General features: G+C 40.0%; 1 protein-coding gene across 4 annotated transcripts in view; it reads right to left on the bottom strand.

Annotated features, from left to right (window-relative positions):
- GADL1 (glutamate decarboxylase like 1) overlaps positions 1 to 15,580 on the bottom strand; it is an 83,433-nt gene that overhangs the window by 19,155 nt on the left and 48,698 nt on the right. The gene's annotated exons all lie outside the window — the stretch shown is intronic.

Here is a 15,580-nt window from a genome sequence, read left to right as displayed (position 1 = left end):
TGAAAGTTAGATGTTTCATGAAAATACTGTTTTCTAGTAGTCTGTGACTATGATGGTCTAAAGGTATAAAGAAAGCAAGACCAGCGTGGTGAAAGTGTCTTTTTCAGTCCAAGTTACTTAGTGAGAAAGAGCAACATGGTTTCAAGCAAGGAGTACTTTCATCAAGTCTCTTCCAGGTGTCTAGATGCTACATTCATTTCATTGCTTTCTGATTTTTTTTGAAGATAGTCAGAAATACTATTTGCAAAATTCTTCACTTACAAAAATTAATTGTGTGTATTGTTGTAACTAAAGCCCACATTCTGATTGTGCTCCAGCATTTATCCATGCAATGGGGACTTCAAGGCTGGTAAATCAGTTGGATAACTGGACAGAGGAAGAGCCTGAGTACCACTGGGGTGGAAGTTCCTGGCAGCTTTAGGTTTTGACCATTGCAGGACAAATTGCACTACGCTTTTCAACAGCACTGGTCAACCAAGGCCAGTTCCTGGATAACAGACTTGCTTTTCAGAAAACATACTGTGTCTCCATCCACAGAAACTCAATATCTTCACCCTCAGGAACTTACTTTAAAAGACCAAAACAAAACAGAAAGTATGTCTTCACTAAAACAGCTTCATAGCTTAAATATTAAATATTAATTCTTTGAATTTTCATCAAAGATTAGCAGGAGTTTCAGGAGACAATTATCTATGGACTTTGCCTGTAGACAGCAGAACAGCCTTCTTTTTAAGGGAAAAAATGCTTCTTTTCTTCCTGTTTTCTTATGAGGCCAGGTGAAGGAACACTCAAAGATGCTTCAACACCATGACATACCAGTAGCCTGTAGTCACTGTTATACAATATCTACCCATGCTGATAACCTCATACAGCAACAAGCCAGAAATAATGTCTAGAGGTATCCCTTCACATCTGAAATTCAGACCACCAGCTGAACTGTCAGGGAAAAAGCAAACAAACAACAGCAATCAACTACTGTTGAAAATGTATACTACCTCCTCAAATATGACTGTGTTCAGACTCCATATAGGACACTCAAATGCCTAGGAAGAACTGTAAAATTCTTACAAGTTTCATATTTTATTAGACACATATCTCTCAAAGATACTTATTCAATATATCTTATTAAAGGTAACTTTTTTAGTTTAAACCATGCAAATCAATACATAATTTTATACAAAGGATTGAAGGAAAAAAAATAAAAAGGAGAAGCTAGTGTTGCTAGGAAAGTGGGAGATAACTCATACTTGCTATAGTTTATTCTTAAACAGCTCGTGCCTTCAAAACAGAGTTTGCAGTATTAATGAGGAAATTATGTTGATTTAAGAACTGGAAGAAATTTCTTGCCCCCTCCAAACACAGGGGTTTTTTCCGTGACTGCACCAAAGATACATTAACAGCCTGAGCACTAATTAGCAGTTCCAACACATTACTGTCGTTCTGGTGCCCCCCGATGGTCATCTGGCTCTACTACTACCTGCGGCTTAAAATCCTCTTGGAAAAGCCGTGCTCCAGAGGTGACCCCCAAGTGCACGTGCAGCTCTTCAGCCGGCTGGACCCGAGCCCTGAGCCTTGGCACAGCTACAGACACAGCAGAATTCCCATCCTTGGGATCCAGCGCGGGGCATCCAGGGCAGGTCCTCCAGCCAGGTCCTAACCACCATCCCTAACCACTTCCAGCAGAGCACTGTGGATGCTTTGGCAGTGAGTCCTCCAGGTCAACACAACTGCCTCACAGCTACTGTTGATTGTGAAAAACAACCCAATTCACAAGCACAAATGCTACATAGAATAGTTTGGGTTGACCTTTCAAGGTCATCTAGTCCAGCAACCCTGCAACAAGCAGGGACTCCTTCCACTACATCAGGCTGTACAAAGCCCCATCCAGCCTGACCCTGAATTTTTCCAGGGATGGGACATCTGTAGAAATCTATATTATATTAGTTAAACTGATGCATCGTTCAAGCAGCCAAGACACGTGGCTGTGTCTTACCTGCATTCCCCACACCCTGTTACCACACACTGACCCAGCACATCCACAGACTCTAATTCATACAAAAATCAGTTTTGCACATCCTGTCCCAACTCACCAGAGGGGTGGTGCAGACCCAGTATGATACATCTTCATTTTAAACCATACTGTGGCCCAAAGAAATTACTCAGTGGTCTATAAATCAGCAGACCCCCTGTGAACTCATCACAACCTGACTATACTCACTGAAGCCTAAGGAAAATGATGGTCACAATCACAAAGACTGTTTTTAAAAGACTTAATTTCCAAAAAACTTCAGGTGGAAAAGATAGATGAAGGCTTAAAGCTCTTTAAGAATAGATTAGATGGCCAAAAGCTGCAATCTTTCAATCAAGAAAGAAGACAGCTTTATCTAAAAGCCCATCCCGATTTATTGGCAAAGGGAAGATAGCAAAGCAATATTTAACAAGTTGAAAGAGGGAAGCAGATCAGATAGCAATCAATACAAATGTGACATGAAGAAAATTTATCAGAAGGAAAAGAGAACTTTGACTGACAGGACTAAGGAAAGAAGAAACAGTTTAGTATGTTCATTAGGGATGACTGAAGCCCTACCCATGGTTAAATCATTAAAAATGCAGGCAAGGCAGAAGTGCTCACTAAGATTGCTTTTTCTGCTGGGAGGATTTCCTGCCACAAACCTGATGAGCTTTGCAAGCCATCAGCAGCTATTGGGAGTTTAAAGGTCTGCCAAAGAGAAATTTTTAGGTCTATAGGCCTGGATGGTTATACCTAAGATTAAAAACAGCTCACTGAAGCTGTGGATAATTTTTAGGATAATGTGGAAATTTCAGAAAACAAGCACTAGTATTAGAAGTGGTAAGGAGATAGACCTAGTGAAATAAGGTTGCTTAAGTCAATATGAATCTAAAGTTAAAAAAGAAAAACTCATGCTGGATTTAATTTATAATGAGTTAAAGGGTAAGAATACATAGAAATTCTAAAATTTATAGAAACAAATTCAAAATGTAGTCTTTTGTGTTCAGTTATATTTATATCTTTGTCAAGCACCATTTTTTTGGGTCAGCCCACCTTCATTATTTTGCTGATATTTCAAGTTTTCTTGATGATTTATTTGCACTTAGAGCATTAATAGGAAAGCCTTACACAAGCCATTTAAATGAAAAATAGCAGGAATAATTCAGACAGGAACAGCACAGAAGAATCAGGACCACACAATGGAAATGCAGTAGGACTAAGCAAGATTTGAATAGCTAGCATATCTCCCCACGAAGGAAGAACAGGGCGTCAATCAAACATTGCTGCTAGGGAGGCTCCACAGAGACCAGGATTAACCTCGATGCTGATCCTCACTGCTGGTTTTCTGAAAGTCAGTAAATGACAGCTGATACCATTTGCAAGTGAGAGACTCACAAAGGGAAAAAAAAGAGGAAGACAAGCCATTGCACAGACCTGAGCTGCTCCAGCTCAGTCAAAAGGTATGTTGTGCATGCAGGGAAAAAAAACAGAGACAGCTCAAAATGGATGACTACACTAAAAACAGTGACTCCAAAAAGATTGTAGCAGTCTACAATAAAACAAAATTCATATGAGTTTCCAGGTCACACATCAGAAGCCAAAAATCCTTCCTGGCAAGCAACTGACTTTTCTGCAATTGTTTTCACTCTACACCCGAGCCAAAAGCAGCTTTTAAGAGTTCTGTCAAGAGGTAGACTACAAAGTTTTGTAATTAGGTCATTTGTGTGAATGCTTTAAAACAGTCAAGACTGCTCTTAAACAAAGATTCCCAGGTCACAGGACCACTGGTTTATCTGGGATGTCAGTCTGTTTTCCACAGGCCAATGTGAAAAAAACCCAAACCACCCAAGATGTCTTGACAATTTATTTTGTTCTCAAATTAGTAGTTTATACACATAAGAAAACTTTTCGTTTCAGCATTCATCACCACAAGATATATATATAGAGAGATAGATTTTTTTTTTTTTAACAAAGCCTTCCAAAGAAAAACAGTAGAAGAAAAAATGTAATATGATCCACAATTTTATAAACAAGTGCACAGGCATTAGGCAGACAATTTTATCTCCACATACAGTAGTGGAAACACGGGTGCTGGCAAACACAGGTGCTGGCAAGCAATACGTAGTTCAGATGTTTGTTGGGGTTTTTTACAATAATGAAAAATGGGAAGGAAGATGACAGCCACAGAAATAACTCTAATGTTTAATGAAGACTTCAAGATCTGAATCTATTTAGTTTATAAATAGAAGAATGTGTTGATTTGCTAATAACTTACGAGCAAAAGGGGAAAATATGTTAGAGAAGGCTATTTTAGTGTGGATAAGCATTTTTTCACCACCATTTTGTATAGGAAGGCTAATTAGCTGTTGAAAGGAGGTGCCAAAGAAAGTGGTAGTTTTACTATTCCTTGATATTTTTCCAGTCATGAATAGATGCCTTTCTTGAAGATGTGCTTATACAAAAGTCACTGGGCTACCCAGAAAAGAGTCCCCAAAATACAGAGCTGGTCAAGTAGACAATGACAGTACCCTAAAACAACCACCAAACAGTTCTTTGATCAAATATTTGTGAGCCAGGTATGTTTGTAACTCTTTTTTAGAGATGCTGCATTTGCTCAATTGCCCACATCTTTTGCAACTCCACTGATATGGGAGTTCCCCACTTACCCCTGATATAACAAATACAGTGAAATTCTTCCCCAGACAGGCTAAGCCAGTTGAAATTGTCACCCATGTTTCAGAGTACAGTGAAAGTTTACCTTTCCTGTGAGGCAAAATAAAGACTTATTCTGTTCAGCAGCTGCTCTTTTCTGGCTGATAAGGCAAAAAACATTTCTTATTTTCCATCAAATAGATAGTAACTCATGCTGCAGCAGTCAATTAATTAAGGGTGAAACTCAAAGATTTTATTTTCCTTCTGTCCAACTCCCTACAAGATGACCAAAAAAAATCACTATGCTATTTATCTCATGATCGCTATTATTGTAGTATGGTCAATTCATTGCTGTTATTTATTAAACATGTCAAACCCAACAGAATGCTAGAAGACACTTGTTTCATTCAGAAACCACAGCAGGTACCAGCTGGCAGGGCAGAACAGTCACAATACCACCAGAAAGAGTTGTAACCAGGGGAAATTTATTGAGTGGTGTAGAAATGGTTCATTTAAAAAAACACCACCCACAGACCACACTACTACTCACTATTCATTCATGAGATCGTCATTTAATCCCCCTGCAATTTCTGCTATTCCAGTACCTATATAAGATATCTAAAGCATTCAGAGAAGGTCCTGTTACCACACCCTTGCAGAGGGATAGGCAGCACTTAAGAAGGTGCCAAGAAATGGCGCCTTCCATTCCACATTGCAGTTTAACTAGTGCAAAAGCAGGACAAATCATGCATTAACAATTAACTGCTAAGAATGATTTTTGCTTGGCCATGCTCTTTACTTTCACTCTCAGTGAGATTCATCCTATGCACAGGAGCAATGGGAGGGGAAGACATTACTGTTATCCTACACATACCCTTCAGCATTGAAATACCAATTATTAGCGAGGTTAATGAATATATAAAACCATCATAAAGGAACATATATAACCATCATGTATCAAGCCAGTGGCTCTGGTGGGCAGTTCCCTTGTCAGTCCCTAGTGCACCCTAAAATGTTCACTGCAAATGCTCACCTAAAAGTCCCCTCAGTCATCGACCCCCATTAAGTTCAAACTCCCACTGTAAAACAGATCCTCTGAACTGCATAGCAAAATCCTCTCAGGGAGCCACAGCTTGGGCAGCTGCACGAAGGCAGCTCTAGGAGCAGCTTACAGGCACAAGGTGAAACAACACAGGGGAAACATGATGGTCCTCAAGGAGCACCATTAAACACCATGAGAGGGGACTGACCTGGGCTGCAGGGCTGCCTCACTGCCCCAATCCCAGGGGCTCCAGATCAGCCAGCACAGCCTGCACCAGCCCAGTTCTGGCACAGCCACACAACGCAGCCCTAGCACATGAGCCCCGTAACTCTCAGTCAAGAAAGGTTCAAGGGTCTCAATTTTGCCAGGCTTCCTGCAGTTTCATTCCAAGTCTTTTTCTCTGTCAGGATGCTGCAAAAGTCAACCTTCCTTCTACCACATTTAAATAGGAAAAGAATTTATCCCTTGTGCGAACCACAGAGCAGCAAGTCCACAAAACCCTTCTGTTTGCTGTTTTTCTGAGACAAAACTATACATCCTCCCCATACCCACACAATACCACCTGTGCAGCTTCAGGGTTGCAAATTATTGCTTCCCCATCACCAGGAGACCAGTTAGGATCCTTCAGAGAACCCTGGAGGCTTCTCATATGAAAGGAGTAAATTCAGAGCTGGCAGACAGACAGATCAGCTTCACAGGCCCAGAGAACATGTTCAGTGCTCCTGAGGGACCATTGTGCACACACCAGGACAGAGACGAGATAGCCATGAGTCAAGTGTCCTGGAGACACTCCGAAATGCTAATGTCTCCGAAGGACTGTTTTTCTCATTTTGGAGAAAATTAGGAGGTGGAAGGGCAGGAAAGGAAGTTTATTGTTCCCCTGAATGCCAGATAAAATAATTTAAGTCAGTGCATTAAAATATGATTACAATTTGTTATAAAAAAATAGATGATAGGGCTTTTATTCAGGTAAAAACTTAGCACAGAATGAAGCTTCTAGGGACCTCAGCACTCCAGTACTTAGACATTCCCAGAATGCTTCAATTATTGAGTTCCCCTGTGATATATACTGGGTTTCATTTTGATCCACAGGCTATTAAACATGATCTATGATACTTTCAGAAAAGCACTAGTTTGGAGTTCAACCTGTAACTTGAACTTTTTTTCTTCTATCATTGGTTATTAATGTGCATACGGCACCAAGCGAGCAGGATGAAGGGGTGCACAGACATGAAGGAGCACAGTGCTGCTTTAGGAGAACTCTATAGGGTCAGACAGAACAAACTCTGTTGAGCGCCTTCAAACTCTGCTTTCTTGCTAAAAGCAGTTCTCTTCACAGGCAGGCACAAAAAGCCATCTAAAATATTAGCCAAGATGTTCTAACTCCAAGATGAAGTGAAGGAAGTGTAATTAGTGCCATTTCAGCAGGGGAAAATACATGCTGATTAGGCAAACAAGTGCTATGTAGTAGGGAATCTGAATGCATTTTTCTTTGTGAGGGTGACCAAACACCTGCCCAGGGAGCTTATGGAGTGTCTCACCCTTGGAGAGATTCGAAAGCCACCTGGACACTGTCCTGGACAACCAACTCTAGATGTCCCTGCTTAAGCAGGGAGCTCAGAGAGGACCTCCTGTGCTCCCTTCAAACATCGACTGTCCTGTGACTCCCTTTACAAGTGTTTTTAAAATGGAGTTACTTGAGGAATACTATATGTTATTCCATCCTCTCCCTTTCCAAAAATAATTTTCTTTTATATGATCCCTGTAGGTAAATACAAACTCATATACATGTGTATGCATAGGAACACACCTGGATTTACATTGAAACATTGCATATGGACAGCTCTAAAGAGTTTCACACTGTTGCATTACAAAATATGATCTTTTTTCATTTCTATAGTAGTAATGAACAAAGATGCAATACTGCTCTGTGGGGCAACATAACTCCAAGTAAGAAGTACTTATTTTTGTTATGCTATTGGGAAATGATGAAAGGTACAAATCAGGGTGACATTGAAGTGCTCTTAATGCAAACAAACAAATAAAAAGAGAGATGATAAACTCTTACATTCATTATAAATTCTCTTTGGTTTCCTATACTCAGAAAACAGCTTAATATTTGGTTTTAAAAAATGTCATAGTTGACACAGCTTTCAGGTTAGCTTTTTCAATTCTGCCCAAACACAGAGAGAACAATTTTTGGACGTATGTCACTAACAGCTTGCGTAATTTCTATGAATTGCACCACTTTCACTTAGTCCTCCCAAACATTCACCTTTCTGGAAAAGAAATAGGGTTTTTTTACCCTCTTGGTTTTTCTACAGTTTAAGAGGTGCTTAACAATGGATGCAAAGCATCTACTGCTCTGGGTAACAGGCTGTATCTATTTGAAAGCCATACAAATTAAATAGTACTGTCTTTGTTCACACAGGAATAGCAAGGAACTCTTATGCAGTGCTTAAGTGCCCTTTAGTCAATTGAATCTGTGCAATAAAGGAGAGAATGCAGTTCCATTGAATCCCCACCACCTCTGTTGACCTGTCAGTTATAAAGTAAGACTTTCTAGAAGCTTCCTGTATATAAACAGAAATATTTATTATGTGTGAAGCTTTTAACAATGCAAAGATTTGAAAACAGGGTATTTTCTATGTCTGAACTGAAAGCAAGAATGATCCTCAGGTCTAAGGAAGCAGAATGCAAAAATTTTAAGATATTGGATGAGTGGAACCCATGCTTCCCCTGTAAGAAAGAAATACACCTGCACAGAATATACACCACTGTCATAGGTGATTTGCTTTGCTTTGCTCCTGAAAGAGCAGTCATGTGAACTGTTCCTTTTTAACCTGAACGAAGTACCATATTTAACCTGTGGCCACATGGCTCCTTGTACCTGAACCAGCTAAGGTATCACCACAGAGCATTACGTACCATGATGAAAACACACCTTGCAGCCATCTCCCTGGAAGGTTTGGTCCTTTGCTTTTTAACTGTGGGTATCTCGTGATTTTATTTCTTAACAGTACTTCTCTCCAGTTTGTCTTTCGCCCCCAGCTTCATTTCATGCCATTATGTGTATTACCACATGGAGAAATTATCGGACTCTCCATTATACTTAAAAGGATTTCAAGCAAGAAATGACTAGTGTGAAACCTACTTCATCTCTGGAGATCTGAGCAATCTTGCTCTGCAGGTGGCTTGGGGAAGATGAAATCCTTGTTCAGGTTGAATGCAACACATGGAGCTGCAGCAGACTCCCTCCCTCCAGCTTGGATCGTTTCTGTAGGCTGAACACCAGGGATCAATAGACCTCAGTCCCCAGTGTGCCTTGAACACACACAGCTCAATATTAAGTCTCTGACAAAAGTTGCCCTGCACATTCAGCATCAAAATCATTGGGGTTTCTTCTCTTTATTTTTCTTCCCAAGAACTGAGGTGTAGTTTTAACAGCTGTGCAACAGTGTTCTTAAAACAGATTTGTTTTGCTGCCAGTTGTATTATTTAGTAACATTGATTGTTGCTTATTTGCATCAATTGGGACAGGTACCACTGACCTAACATATGTAAAGATTTCTGCATGAATGGGACTGCCTTTAACTGGAGCCCAGCTGGTACTACACACCCCTGAAAAAGTCAGTCTGGATAAGGGGCAAAGTGGAAATCTAGAACAGAAGTATCTACAACTGCCATGTCATCAATTACTAGAACGTCACTTAGGACCACTACGGAAAGCATGGGCTGGAAGCAGTTCACACCTTTGCCTTATTACATCTGCTGTAGGTTACAATACAGTCATACAAATATAGCTCTGTTCTAGCCCCATACACCTGCCTGATATGCCAGACATCCCACGAAAGAGCAAGTGTGAGATCAGGTCACTCTCACACACCGTTATATGTGGCTGAGAGTTAGGCAGGTGTACAACTTCACCAATGTAAAATATACACTGAAGTGTCCCTAACACCAGGGTCAAGTGCTAAGGTGGAATGGACACTGTCAAGTGCATTGATTCATGCATTGATTCCTACTTCTCCTGATGAAGACTTTACCAGTCAATTTGGGCCCTTAGACTAACACTGCTACTTCAGTAATCATGCAAAAATAAATATAAAAGAGAACACAGACATAAATTCCAGTTATAAGCAGATACACAGAAACCAAAATATTCTACTTTGAATTGACAATTTTTTTAAAAAAACATGTTATTTTTGTATTCTTATAACTCGATTCTATGGAGGATCTATTTAAAACAAAGTCATGTTAAATACCTTGTTTAATTAACAGCTACAGTCACTTTTGTACTGATGAGTTACATAAAACTGCAGAAAAAGACACATATTAAAAGAGAAAGTGTGCAAATCCCTCATTAACGAGGTACTGAAACACTGCTATAATTTTTCTCTGCTATTATATTATACTGTACTGTTCCTTCTCATTTATCAAAGCTTAGACCTTTCTTCTTAACAGTAACAGTCATTTATATGCAACTAAACTACAAAAATTTTATTCATCTGCCGCTGTATATTATGCAGTATTAGTTGCCAAATAAGAGATGTTGTTACTTTTAAAAATCAATGCTTATTTTATTATTAAACTTCTGAGCATCACCTTCTGCTGAGGAATTGTCACACTACAATGTAAGTCCTGATTATTATCATGTTATTTATTTTGTAGCTTCAGTGCTTGTTGTGCCTCTCTCCTCTAAGGTCCTTACGTGCAGCCCTGCCTCCGCTGGGTCTCCTGATCTCACCTCTCCTGGAATGCTGCATTGCTGCCCCTCTTGAACACAATACTGAGAATGCAGCTAGGTCCATTCAATCAGGAGGAGATTTTGCAGCTCTTCTCTCCAGAAGCCTGTGAAATAGAAGTCTAAAACAGCACACAGCATGCTGAGGATCTAGTGCTAGGCTCTTTTAACTTGTATTCATAAATAATGCAGCCACTCAAGGATCATGGCAGCTCTTAGGTTCCCCTTCTGAATAATGAAGTCTTTCCCAAGGGTGCTTCTTACTGCAGGTTGCCTAAGTCATGATCTGGGAGGTCCCTTTCTTGTTCTCTGGGTTAAAGATGGAGGAGAACCAGCCAATTCCTCAAGCAGCTTCCTTGGGTAACTGCCTTAAGTTTTATAGGGTGAATCTGAACCTTCTGTTGACCCTGAAGATTTCCCTGACAAATCAAATTTCTTCAAACAACCCCTTCAGAGGTCCCATCTGATATGCCAAAATGACAATCCACCTTCCCCTGGAAGGCCTAAAACAAAAATTGCCTAAGCAATCTCTTCCATCTGTAGATTTTTGTTTCTTCAAGTCCACCACAGATTTGAAGGGTGCTTTAAGAGAAAGCAAAGAGGTTAAAGGACTGCACTACTGACAACACCCACAGCCTTTCCTTCATCACTAAGCGGGTCACCTGGTCATGGAAGCCAACGATTTAGCCAATCTAAATCCCATATACTCCCATGCAAATCTTACCATTTGTTTTCCTGCCATTTGTTGTGGCTCTCCACTGAAATTCATGTCAAATTGAGCTAGATGGTAGAGGCAGTAGGCTACTCTAGTAGTAGTAGTAGTAGTAGTCCTTACTATGACTCACGTAAGGAAAGTCCACAGAAACCTGTCTCTGTCATTACTCTTCAAACACACATTAAAGTATTGTTTAATTGTTTTCTTGTTCAAGTGTAAGAAAAACTCAAAGTTTGTAGTACACAGGGATGCCAGCAAATAAAATAACATTTTGCATACAAATCCCAAGACAAATACACTGGCAGTAACATATTTGGGACCTTTCTCATGCACAAACCTGGCTCAGTGCATTTAATGCTGGGGTTATAACCTATGTAGTTTTTCTCTTGTTCTTCCACAGTGGAGAGGAAAAACTGTATTAATATAACCAACTGGAGGTCTTGTTTTCCCTTCCCATCCAAACCTCATACCATAATCAATAGGTATTTTGAATAAATAAATACTGCTGAATCAGGTCCTTGATTAGTTTTTTATTTATACCACAAAGACCACAAGATTCAGGGGTTGCCAAGGCAACACCTCTTCAACCTCCTTACATTTATGTTTTGATCTGAAATCTCTCATTACACAAATGTATCACAACACCATTCAGCATGACAGGCTATTTTACAAATATGCCTTCAGATGACAGACAGCTATATTCTTCTCTTAAGTAGGAGAGAAAGGCTGGATTAAGGTTGCCTTTTACTAAGGGGGAGAGAGGAGGGGGAAAATGGCATTCCAAGGCTTTGGTAAGACATTACTACTTTAATGTGACTTTGTGTCCTGAGCCTTCCATTACAGCCAATGAATTCTGTATTACTTGGCCAAAAATCCTCAAAAGGGAAGTAAGGAAACTAAACAAAACCAAAAAACACCAACTGCACCACACAAGTAGAGTCAGAGACTGAAATGCCAGAATTTTGAGTAACTGACACTAACAACTGTGTATAAAAGCTTTACTGAACCACTGGAAATCTGATACTCCAGCATATGCTTTTTAGAACTACAAAGCAGGCAAAGTTCAGTAAACCACAAAAGACTTACTAGAACCTACTGGCACTTTCTGAACCTAGATTTTGAGGTTTAAAGTGGTACTTAGCAATAAACTACTAGCCTTCTATACTGAGCAGTATTCATTACATAATAGTCTACCTACAGTTATGCTCCAGAATCCTTTGGCAAGGCCAGGCTCCTGCAGGAGGAGGAGGAGTCTGTTAAAGACAGTTACTTCTGTGTCATCTTTTAGTCTGAAAGACTAAAGTCTGAGTTTCAGCAGACTACAAAGTGATCTAGAATGAATATGACATGGCTGGCTGACTGGCTTAGCAGCAGGATGGCAATAGAATAGTTCCAAATGTATCCCTTCAAACTCTTCCTTGTGCCCTAGCATCCTCTATACTGCCAAGAGGCTTTCCAGAGTTGGTATTACTAGAAATCAGCTAATTCTACATCATCTGAAGGCATTTCAGTATAAGCTGAGAAAGCTGACTTTTCTAAAGAGAAGGTTGTTACAAGAAAGAATATGCATAGATACTTGTAGGTATGGAGAAAATACAAAAAATTGAAATTATACCTGCTTATGTGTTTTTACTTCTTCCCTCACTCCCATTTCTGACTTGTAATCTCCAGTTCAGCTTTTCTCACCGTGACCCTGTGACACACCGACCATTCTCAGCAGTAAACAAAATAAATCCTACGGTGTGTCACCAAAGGAAAAGGAGGAAAATTCCCACTGGGGGGCGCATACTGCACTAGCAAAGCCATCGCTCCTTTGTCCAGACAATTATGTCAGTTCCAGGTCAGAGACAACAGCCCCCAGCCTGCAATGACAACATAACACCACTTACATATACTTCTAGTTGGATCTACCAGCAACTCCTCAATTACCACAGAGGGCCCGTTTGTATGGTTTCTACAAGAAGAAATCTCTCCTCACTTGTGAAGAATGGCACTGGAAAACACCTTACACAGCTGGATCATGTATGGGCTATGCCATCTGCTGTGCTCTCAGTGTTCAGGGCACCGACTATTTTGGACCATCTAACTGCGTCCAAAGCCTTGCTGCACTCTTTACAGAACTAGTTTAACTACACAGCCAACTCCTGCTGTAATCCCAAAAGATCAAAGTGGTGTCAGACTGTGGATGTGCACAGAATTCCCAATTTCACGCGTTAGAGAGGAATGTACCATTTATGTTGTTCTTTACGTCCCCCACCATCACGTTGTTTTCTCACTCCCTAAATTGTTCAGGTGATGAATCAAGTGACCACCTAGTGGCTGTTCCAAGTCCTTCAGGCTGTGCTTTCTATCACCTTTCTGTTTTGAATGTAGGGGACTCTGCAGAGCGCAGATTTTACACCTGAAGTTCAAGGCTCCAGAATTTAAAACAAACAGACTACTCAAAAAAAAAAAAAAAAAAAAGAAAAAGAAAAAAAAAAAAGTAAGCCTCTGGAGAGACACAGTCTATGTAGGACAACAAGAAACCTGACATCAGAATCTCAGAATCAGGTATCACGCTACCATCCAGTCAGTCCTGACATATATATTTCCATATAAAGTGGGCCATGGAAACTGGAGAAGAGCCAGTACAGCAGAAAACCTTCAGGGTTATTTTGCACAGGACTATGCAAATTCTTCACAAAGCTGAGGACTTTAGATCTGAACAATTCACTTATCAAATTTTACCAGCACTAAAAGTCATATAACTAGCCTTAGAAGACAGCATGTTATTCTGAACAATATTGCTGAACAAGTAGTTGAATAAAATCAATGACTTGCCCTAGGGATTTTTAAGACATGTTTCCTTAATTATTGGCAGATATGCAGGTCAACAAAAAGGAAGATTGATTTCTGGATAAACAGACTAACTGTGATGTTAAAATGTGGATTGAAAAGAGAAATTGTGATGAAAGCATTTTAATGCTCATTTTAGTGAAATGATGGGAATATTCAGGAAGTACTTGGAATCAAGAAACTGTCACAGCCCCATTTGTCCATCAATGGCACCGTGTAAGAACCTCTCCAGCCCTAATGCTCTTATCATTTGTACCTTGCTGATCAGAATGCATTCCTTCTTGTCCAGCAATATATTTGTATTGATTAATGTAATTTAAAGAGCATGCTGGATGCATCAGCAATGTTAAAACAAATTTATCTGAGCTAAAAAAGTCAAGTAAGTCTTATTTTTTCTGACCCAGTGCTGTCATCTCATCTGCTCACTGACACATGCTGTGTCCCAAACTGGCCCTCAGCATCCAAAAAGCAGAGTAACCCCAGACCTATCCCTGTAGAGAATCAGGGAGGTGAAATAACATGTTTTCACTGTGAAACAGGCTCACTTCTGTCGTGCCAAACTACTTTCCAGCAGTGTCTAAAATAACACAACTAACCATCATCATTTGTGATTTCCTCCAGGAGAGAAATTTGTGCCATTTCCTAGGGAGCTTTGGTCTGGTTTGTGCTAGATTTTTTTTCAGGCTTTTGTGGGGAAGAGTGAAATAATTTATGTCTTAGGATTTGGGATTTCTTAGTTTTTCATCAGAGGAGATATAAGAATCAACAACATGTCACCTTGCCCATGAAAAGAGTGGTTGAGATCAGCAGTAGTGGAAGAAATTGTATGCACGCATCTTTCCCTCCAAGTTCTTTTCCACAAACACTGGCTAAGAAATCTGTATTTCCAGCATCAATCTACCTATATTGGTATATAAAATAAAGGCAGGTATCTATTCCCTACACTGACTGGAAGCACCATAGAGTAACAGAGCATGGAACCAGTAAGTTACACTCCATAAGCCACTCAAATATACGTGCTCAAAGCCATTTGTTGTGCTTCGCCCCTTCCCTCCTCAGTCCCCTCTGTGGCACACATAAATCAAACAGCGACAGTTGCAGCATTATTTCTTCTATGACTTCCCAAATCCTCACTCCTCCATGAGTAGATGAGCTGTTATACAGCTCTGTATACACACAAGCACACACACACACACATATATATATATACACACACATTCATATATAAGGCATCCACTCTAAGGAGAGGATGGGAAGCCCCAAAAGAAAGGAACATAACTTTGTGAAAGCATGGTAAATGCCAAGCCCTTGCATCCATACTGTGGCTATGCATGGGTCTGTACTACAGAATTATACTTTCAAAAACAATACAGATGGGGTTAAGGAAGATCCTTCTCCTAAAGACACCAGCCTCCGGCAAAACTTGAAAGCAATTCCTGTGAAAGCTGCCGAAATGAGAGCAGATGTTACAGGAAGCATGTATATAAAGTATATAAGCTTGTTTACATAGTATGCATATGATACACACATCTGTGTTCTAGTTTAAATTTCTAGTAGCAAATTCTATGAAAAAATAAACAC

Source organism: Corvus cornix, chromosome 2 (genome assembly GCF_000738735.6).
Source record: "Corvus cornix cornix isolate S_Up_H32 chromosome 2, ASM73873v5, whole genome shotgun sequence".
NCBI classification, from domain to species: domain Eukaryota; kingdom Metazoa; phylum Chordata; class Aves; order Passeriformes; family Corvidae; genus Corvus; species Corvus cornix.
This window is presented reverse-complemented; position numbering and strand designations above follow the sequence as displayed.